Below are 8,396 nucleotides of genomic sequence, written 5' to 3'. Positions count from 1 at the left end.
AAAGTTCTTATGGATAAATTATAAGAAGTTAGTAAGAACGGTCCAAAGTGCAATTCTTGAAAAATTCTTACGTTTTCAAATATTTTCTTATATCTTAATTTTTTCTGAAGAATAAAAAGAGAAAATGACATTGTCTGATCAGTCTACTCTTGTGCTTGCCTTGTCACATAGCCAAATTCCATACTTCAACACTGCTAAATCATAATGACACATTTATATAATTACCTATTTTTTTTAAGTAGCAAGCACCTCGCAATCATTTTTTATTTTTTTATGTAATGTGCATGAGGTGTGTTAGTTTAATGACATTAACTGTCAAGTTTGCGATACTGTGGATGTTGGCGTGCATACTGTGGGTTTATTGTATGTAAATGACTTGGCGCAATGCGCAATTTGCTATTTTCCTTAGAATTTGGTTGTTGCTCTGAGACGTTTCAATACCAAGAGAAAAAAAAAACTATTATTATGAGATTGTCTTAAACTATCTAAAGGTCATGGCTTATTTTTCTATTATTATTTACAATTGTATTTATGATATCATTTATATTAGTATTTTCCCTCCCATTGTAGTAGAGTGATTTTTAAGTCACTGCAAAAATGTTTGGATATGGTATTATTTATATTCTGATCGTTTGAAGTGTAATTTGAATTCAGAAATATATATACATATTTTTAGTGTTTCATTAAATTAATCAATTTTTTCAAAATCTAAATCAACCAGTAGATGTGAAGTGTGTGCCGACACAAACACTTTTAATACTAGCCATGATTTGTGTGTCAGCAGACGAAAATTATTCATAAAACTTACATTCTCTATAATTTAAAGGAGCATACGTCCAAATTATGATGAGAATAAATGTTTTATGCGCTTAAAAGTAGTAAGTCACTGTCATAGAATTCATCAAGGACACATTTAATACACAAAAGAACGTAAGTCCAATTTTTGTTTATTCATTGCATACAGACCATTTACACTACCAACTTCTTATGAATGTGCTGTTTGTTTAAATCGTTGGTGAGGGAATGGACTTTCAAACAGGACTCGGATGCTGAAATTACCGGAGAAGAACCTCAGAAATAAATTACACTTGGTCCAGCCATTTTACACATTGTTTGTGTGATTTTGCCAGACCCACTTGCGCCTAGAGTTAGCATATGCTTGCACGAAAATACCAAAACTTAATGGCCATGCCCATTGATTTTGCCTTTATGACTTAAGGCATTGCGTTGCACTTAACGTTTGCACTCTTAATATAGGGCCCACAGTTTGATAGATGTTTCTGCTTCTGAGGGACAACAGAAATTCCCAATTCATCCGTGCTACACAGTTTAATTTTGCCTGTGTCCAGGGAGCATAGAGTTGTCAAAACCTTTATCTCTGGTGTAATTGGGTTGTTTATGTTTGTGGGAGAGCTAACTGCAATGAAAACATCCTCGCGATTCAGGCGACATTATAATATATAAAATATTACATTAATAAAATAGATCGACTCAATTGTGATTCAGGCGACATTATAATATATAAAATAGTATATTAATAAAATACATCGACTCAATTGTGATTCAGGCGACATTATAATATATAAAATAGTATATTAATAAAATACATCGACTCAATTGTGATTCAGGCGATACCTTTGTAAAGGTCAATGTCAATGATACACTTTTAAGAATGATGCGGCGTCCACTCTTGGTACAACACATTTATTTCTGTAAGAAATATGAAAAATACAGGTGAGATCAGGAGCGCTCTCTGTAGCCTGTACACTTGAACTTTCTAATCACGTACTGAATACAATTTTAACTATATCACTTATGCCTATAAACAGTTATACGTCTTATAGTACAAACGTCTTCCCATATACATGACACCGGGCACATTACTCTTGACACAAGTTACCTTCTCTAAACCCATAAACACGACAACCAAAACTTAAAAATATTCAGTACTCATTCTGTCATGACCATGGCCGTAACTACCATTGAGGACACCGAGGTCATGTCCTCTGTATTTTTTTCTTGAAGTGTCGTTCATTGGGAAGTGAAAATAGCTGACGAGACAATTATCCTTGCATCAACGGAAAGTCACTTAGCAGAGTGTTTCCTAAACCAATTAAAGAACGCAACGCAGTGTCTCGCACAGCTCATATAAACTCACATAAACTTCAAATTGAACTTCAAATTGAAGTTTATGTGAGCTGTGTGAGACACTGCGTTGCATTATCCCAAAAGAGTCCTGCAAAGGTGGGATGCTTCTGGCCACAGAAGTATAGGTACTTGTTTTGATAAAAGGTGAGACTGAATTACTGAAAGCTAAAGGTATTCTTTATTATTTTATGTATTGTATGTATGCAGTACAGGTCTTGTATCAACAGTTGAGTCAACTGAACTGATAATAATGGAAATATTTTTCTATCAATTACAGTTAGTGGTGAGAACCCAAGTCCATTTCAGAGGATGCATACACACTAATATTATTTCAACAGTTCACACCCAGATACAGGAAAACACACACATGGTGCACATGTTGTTATTGAAAATAAATATGTTGTCAGCCAAACATATTTATCAAGTGTTTATTTTTAATTTTTATTTCAATGCATACACAATACATAAAATAATAAAGAATACCTTTAGCCATGGCCGTAACTACCATTGAGGACACCGAGGTCATGTCCTTTGTATTTATTTCTTTGAAGTGTCGTTTCATTGGGAAGTGAAAATAGCCGATGAGACAATTATCCTTGCATCAACGGAAAGTCACGTGACACATACTTGCAGATACCATGTCAAAACGAAAGTAGTCGGCTGTAGCGGAGTGTTCCCTAAACCAATTAAAGAACGCCACCAAGTGTCTCGCACAGCTCACATAAACTCACATAAACTTCAAATTGAACTTCAAATTGAAGTTTATGTGAGCTGTGCGAGACACTGCGTTGCGTTATCCCAAAAGAGTCCTGCAAAGGTGTGATGCAAAGGACTGAAAGCTAAAGGCAAGGCCGTAACCAGGATATTTCAAATACCGAGGTCAAAAATACCCCCAAAAAAAAAAAAACACTTGAGAAATAAGTTTGGCTGACAACATATTTATTTTCAATAACAACATGTGCAAACTGTGCACCGTGTGTGTGCGCGCGTGTGTTTTCCTGTATCTGGGTGTGAACTGTTGAACTAACCTATAGGTAGTTGTCGCTTCTTGTGCAACCTCTGAAACGGTGGAGATCCATTTGTAATGTATCCTCTGAAATGGACTTGGCTTCTCACCACTAACTGTAATTGATAGAAAAATATTTCTGTGGTCTAAGCACATAACTGGTAATCTTGTGATCAGAAGGACGCTGGTTCGAACCCCACAGCCACCACCATTGTGTCCTTGAGCAAGGCACTTAACTCCAGGTTGCTCCGGGGGGTGCACTGTAAGTCGCTTTGGATAAAAGTGTCTGCCAAATGCATAAATGTAAATGTAAAATGTCATTTTGAACAATGGATTTGTGGGTATAGATGTTTTTATGAGCTGTTGCGTTCTTTAATTGGTTTAGGAAACACTCCGCTACAGCCGACTACTTTCGTTTTGACATGACAGCGGTATCTGCAAGTATGTGTCACGTGACGGTCCGTTGATGCAAGGATAATTGTCTCGTCAGCTATTTTCACTTCACAATGAAACGACACTTCAAGAAAAAAATACCGAGGACATGACCTTGGTGTCCTCAATGGTATTACGGCCATGCCCAAGGATGAACCAGATTTGTGGAGATCCACTATTTTTTTTCTGAGGTCTTGCCTGATTTATTTAGATTTTCCCATGATGTCAAGCAAAGAGGCACTGAGTTTGAAGGTAGGCCTTAAAATACATCCACAGGTACATCTCCAATTCAGTACACCTCCTATCAGAAGCTAATTGTCTAAATGCTTGACAATGTTCTGGAATTTTCCAAGCTGCTTAATGGCACAGTTAACTTGTGTATGTAAACCTCTGACCCACTAGAATTATTATATAGTCAATTAAAAGTGAAACAATCTGTCTGTAAACAAATGTTGAAAAAATAACTTGTGTCATGCACAAAGTAGACGTCCTAAACGACTTTCCAAAACTATAGCTTGTTAATATTAAATCTGTGGAGTGGTTAAAAAATGTGTGTGTAAACTTCAACTATGTAAACTATTGAATGTGAAGGTCAATATTGCATGAATTGACAAAGAGTCATATTTAAACCTGGCAAAGCAAAGGTTTCTCATTCACATTTTACAACTTCCAAAGTAGGAAAAGTGCTATGAAATGCATTTTTAAGTCAAAATTACCACTTGTAGGCTTGTGCAGAAATTCTCAACTCTGCTGAGATACAGGGGTATGATGTCAAACAAACATGTCGACACTCAGGGACAGGGCCGGCCCAAGCCTTTATGGGGCCCTAAGCAGAATTTGATTTGGGGGCCCCTCGGTGCTGCCAATATGATTGAATATTGTCAATGCTTGATTATTTGCACACTATAAATCTAACACACCTCTTATCAATTTTATTAGTTGTACCTGTGTTGCTTACGACATACCAATGTCTGCCTGGCATGATTTTACCCTTCTACGGTTTTAAATGTAACAGTAGCACACCTATATTTACACAATCCTGTTGATCCTCTGTTACCAGTTTTGTGGACTTCCTAGAGAACAATTTGCAGCAGAAGCTGTAGACAGTATCATTTCTTTTTGAATAAGTGAGCAGCTCCACTTACCTTTTTTCCCCATTAATTAATTTTCTGTAGGTGTAGTGGTAGTGGAAGCTTCGGCCATCAGGTTTTTCAGGGAATGTGAAGTTTTCCTTTATAGGCAGTGGCCCTCTGCTTACCAGATCAGTCCTTTCTGAGTCAGACAGGATAGATGACCACATCAGTGGATGTACATGCTGGGAAGTGCTCCTCGCATGCAGAGGATGGACCTGATGAAAGATGAAAATAATAATAAAAGCTAGCCATGTTAGATGTAATGCAACTGTCTGTCAAAAACAAAGGCATGGTTTATCCATATAAATATAATGATCTGGGATTGTTGAAAAATCATCATCAGCTGTAGCACTGGAACTTGGGGCAGGTGGCATCGGTTGTGCCCCACATCCAAAATATTTCAACAGTGCTCCTAGGGAAGTTTCATAAGAGTACATATTTGACAGAATATTTATAAAGTTATTTTCTCAACACAAATTATTATACACAGCAGCAAGCCATCTGTACACCTAAACAACAACTCTTAATCTATAACTAGCTAACTAAGGCATAATGATATTGGAATATAATAGCAAAGACCCCAAAATGGTAGACTAATGTAAATAATGTTACGTTGTTATCAGTACAAAGTTTATGGAACAGTAGCTTATTTTTATTACAAAAATATATACCCAGGAAAGTTATTTTTACACAGAAGACAAAAACTTTAATCTAAAACTTGCTAAGTAATATGTTGTACTAATAATATATGAAGATGTCAAGGGTATTTACGGATGATTAATCAAACTTTCCTAAAAAAGAAGATATGCTACATAGGCTATGTTAACTAACTAGCCAGCTAATGTTAGCTCGTAACTTAGCCAAGCTACTTAACCTACCTTTATTGTTTTTAGATTTAAATACATTCCCTTGTCTTATCAAACGTTAGCTTTATGGACCTTTGGAGAATAAAAATGTTCATAATATATAATACAAACTTCAGATCAGGGTCTTTTTAGTTTTTGCTTTTTCTATAGAATTAAATAATGAATAATAAAAAGTTATTTGTGGAACTTAGAAATGTTTTTCTCTTCCTCTGTTTTCTTCTTTTTCCTTTTCTTTGCATCAGAGGATATGTTCTTTTTTGTGACATTGCTGTTTTGCTGCAGCCCGTTAACATAATATTGCATTTAATATTGCGTTTTTGTATAATTACCATTATCCATTGATAGTATAATCACAAAAAAAAAAAAAAAAAAAAAAAAAAATTCCATGTGCTCTTGGGGGCCCCCTGGTGGCCACCGGGGCCCTAAGCAGCCGCTTAGTTCGCTTATGCCTTGGGCCGGCTCTGCTCAGGGAGATATACAAAGTAAGTGATAAACATTCACTTTATTATGTAATATCAATAAATGAGTTCATTTCCACATTACATGACATTAAAGCTTGTTTAACAAACGCCTGCAGAAACAGCTGTATAAAACTGTAAACTGGTTGGTTTGCGAAGCAGGTTTTGAGGTCAGTACCTTTAAATTGAGGTTCTCATTATAATCTCTTTTGATAATCGGACACCTGAAGCACAAATGCTAGTGCTGCAGCATTGTTTATCAGTTGGGTTGCTAGGAGACATCTCTAGTGAGAGTCAAACCCCTGCTAAGCTAATGGGAGTGTTGCAGTTTTGTTTCCTTAAACGTCATCTTCCGAATATCATTGAATGGAATGCATTTATGGTCGGAGATATCAAGTAGGAATATCCCACATCCAACTTGAATGGAACGCAGCATAACCGTGAACCCTGACGAAACAAAATGTATTGCAAGCAACTATTATTATATAGATTTTTCCAGGTATTATAGACCTCCTTAGTAGATTCATATGAAAAATGATGATTCTTGAATGTCTGTTCGGGAGACATAAAATTCTCCTTGGCAGTCAAAACTATTTTGTTTTGTATGTTAGACAAATATGCAAATATTCATAGTTTACCTTAATATGTCTCAATTTGACCCCACATAGAATTTAAAAACTCAGGATTAAAAGTTATCTTGTCTCATAAGCATTGCAACAATTCCAAATTAGTTCCATCCATCCATTTTTCATAGATGCTTGTACTATGCAGTTCGCAGGTAGTGCTGGAGCCTATCCAAGCTGTCTAGAATTTCTGTGAACTTCTAGTATTGTAGTCTTAATAATGTGCTCAGGGAAACACTCTGGACAGGTGGCAAGTCCATTACAGGCAGGGTTGGGAGGGTTCCTTTTGAAATGTATTCCACTACAGATTACAGAATACATGCTGTAAAATGTAATTGATAACATATTCTGTTAGATTACTCAATGTCAGTAACATACTCTAAATACTTTTGATTACTTCTTCAGCACTGGTAGATTTTTTCACTTGTTTTGACTATAAAAACTCTGCCAGTGCAGTAAGACAAAATACACATGTTAAAAATACATCCTCTAAAAATCTAAATATCTCATGCAGTGTTGTTTATAAAACAAGATAAATCAAATTGATCTTGTTTTAAGGATTTTTACAGGAAATCAATTCAAAAATGACTATCAAGAATATGATTTTTGCCCTAATATCAAAGTTCTTACTAGAGAAAAAAAAGAAATTAAGATCTAACCTGAATTTTCTTGATAAAAAAATGTGACCGTGTCTGGTAACATGTGCATGTAAAATGAATAGAAATAGCATTTTAGCTTAGCGTAAAGCTGACAATTTACACAAGGTTTATTTCTATTTCTTCTGCTCCAAACTTCAAACGTACTTCTCTGTCTGCTCGTATGAATGTAACACATCATAATAAAGTGTTTCACCGCTGTTCAAATGCACTTTGAATCGCATCATTTATGTGTATAAATGTTTTCCATCTGAAAGGACTAAATATTAAATGAAACAAATGAATTTAAAATGCAAAATATTTTCTTCAGTAATCAAAATACTTTTGAATGTAACTGTATTCTATATACCAATGATTTAAATTGTAACTGTAGTGGAATACAATACTTTTTGTATTTTAAATACGTAATCCCGTTACATGTATTCTGTTTTCTCCCCAACCCTGATTACAGGACACCACACACAGACACCAACATCACACAACAGACAAACACATTCACACTCACACCTACGGGCAATTTGGTGTCTCCAATTAATCAAACCTGCATTCTTTGGACCCAGAGGAAACCCACGCAAACATTGGGAGAACATTCAAACTCCACACAGAAGGGCCCAGTTGAACCAGTACTCGAACCCAGGACCATCTTGCTGTGAGATGACAGAGCTTCCAACTGAACCACAGTGCCACCCTTTTAAATAAGTTGATAAACTTAATGAAATGAAGCAGTTATCTGTGGACTTCTAGCATTGTGCTCTCAGTGATAATAGTTGTACTTCTTTTGCTACAAATGCTTCAGCAATAATGACAATAAAGAGATTCTGATAAAAAATAGTAATGATTACATAGTCCAGTTCACAATACTGAAATTATTTAATTCTCAACTGATGGTTTCAAAATGTAGTTTTCCAATTAACAGATTTTTAATTTAAGTGAACTTGTTAAGTATGAATTCTCTTTCTGCCTGCTAACTTACTTTAGTTTTTCATTAACTCAGAATGTTATATGATTATGTAGTTATTGTAAATGTAAATAAAAAGAACATTTGTGAGCAACATCTTGCAGCAAAATAGAAGA

This window comes from Xyrauchen texanus, chromosome 12 (genome assembly GCF_025860055.1).
Source record: "Xyrauchen texanus isolate HMW12.3.18 chromosome 12, RBS_HiC_50CHRs, whole genome shotgun sequence".
NCBI lineage: Eukaryota > Metazoa > Chordata > Actinopteri > Cypriniformes > Catostomidae > Xyrauchen > Xyrauchen texanus.
The sequence above is the reverse complement of the archived record's forward strand: the minus strand, read 5'-3'. Positions refer to the sequence as shown.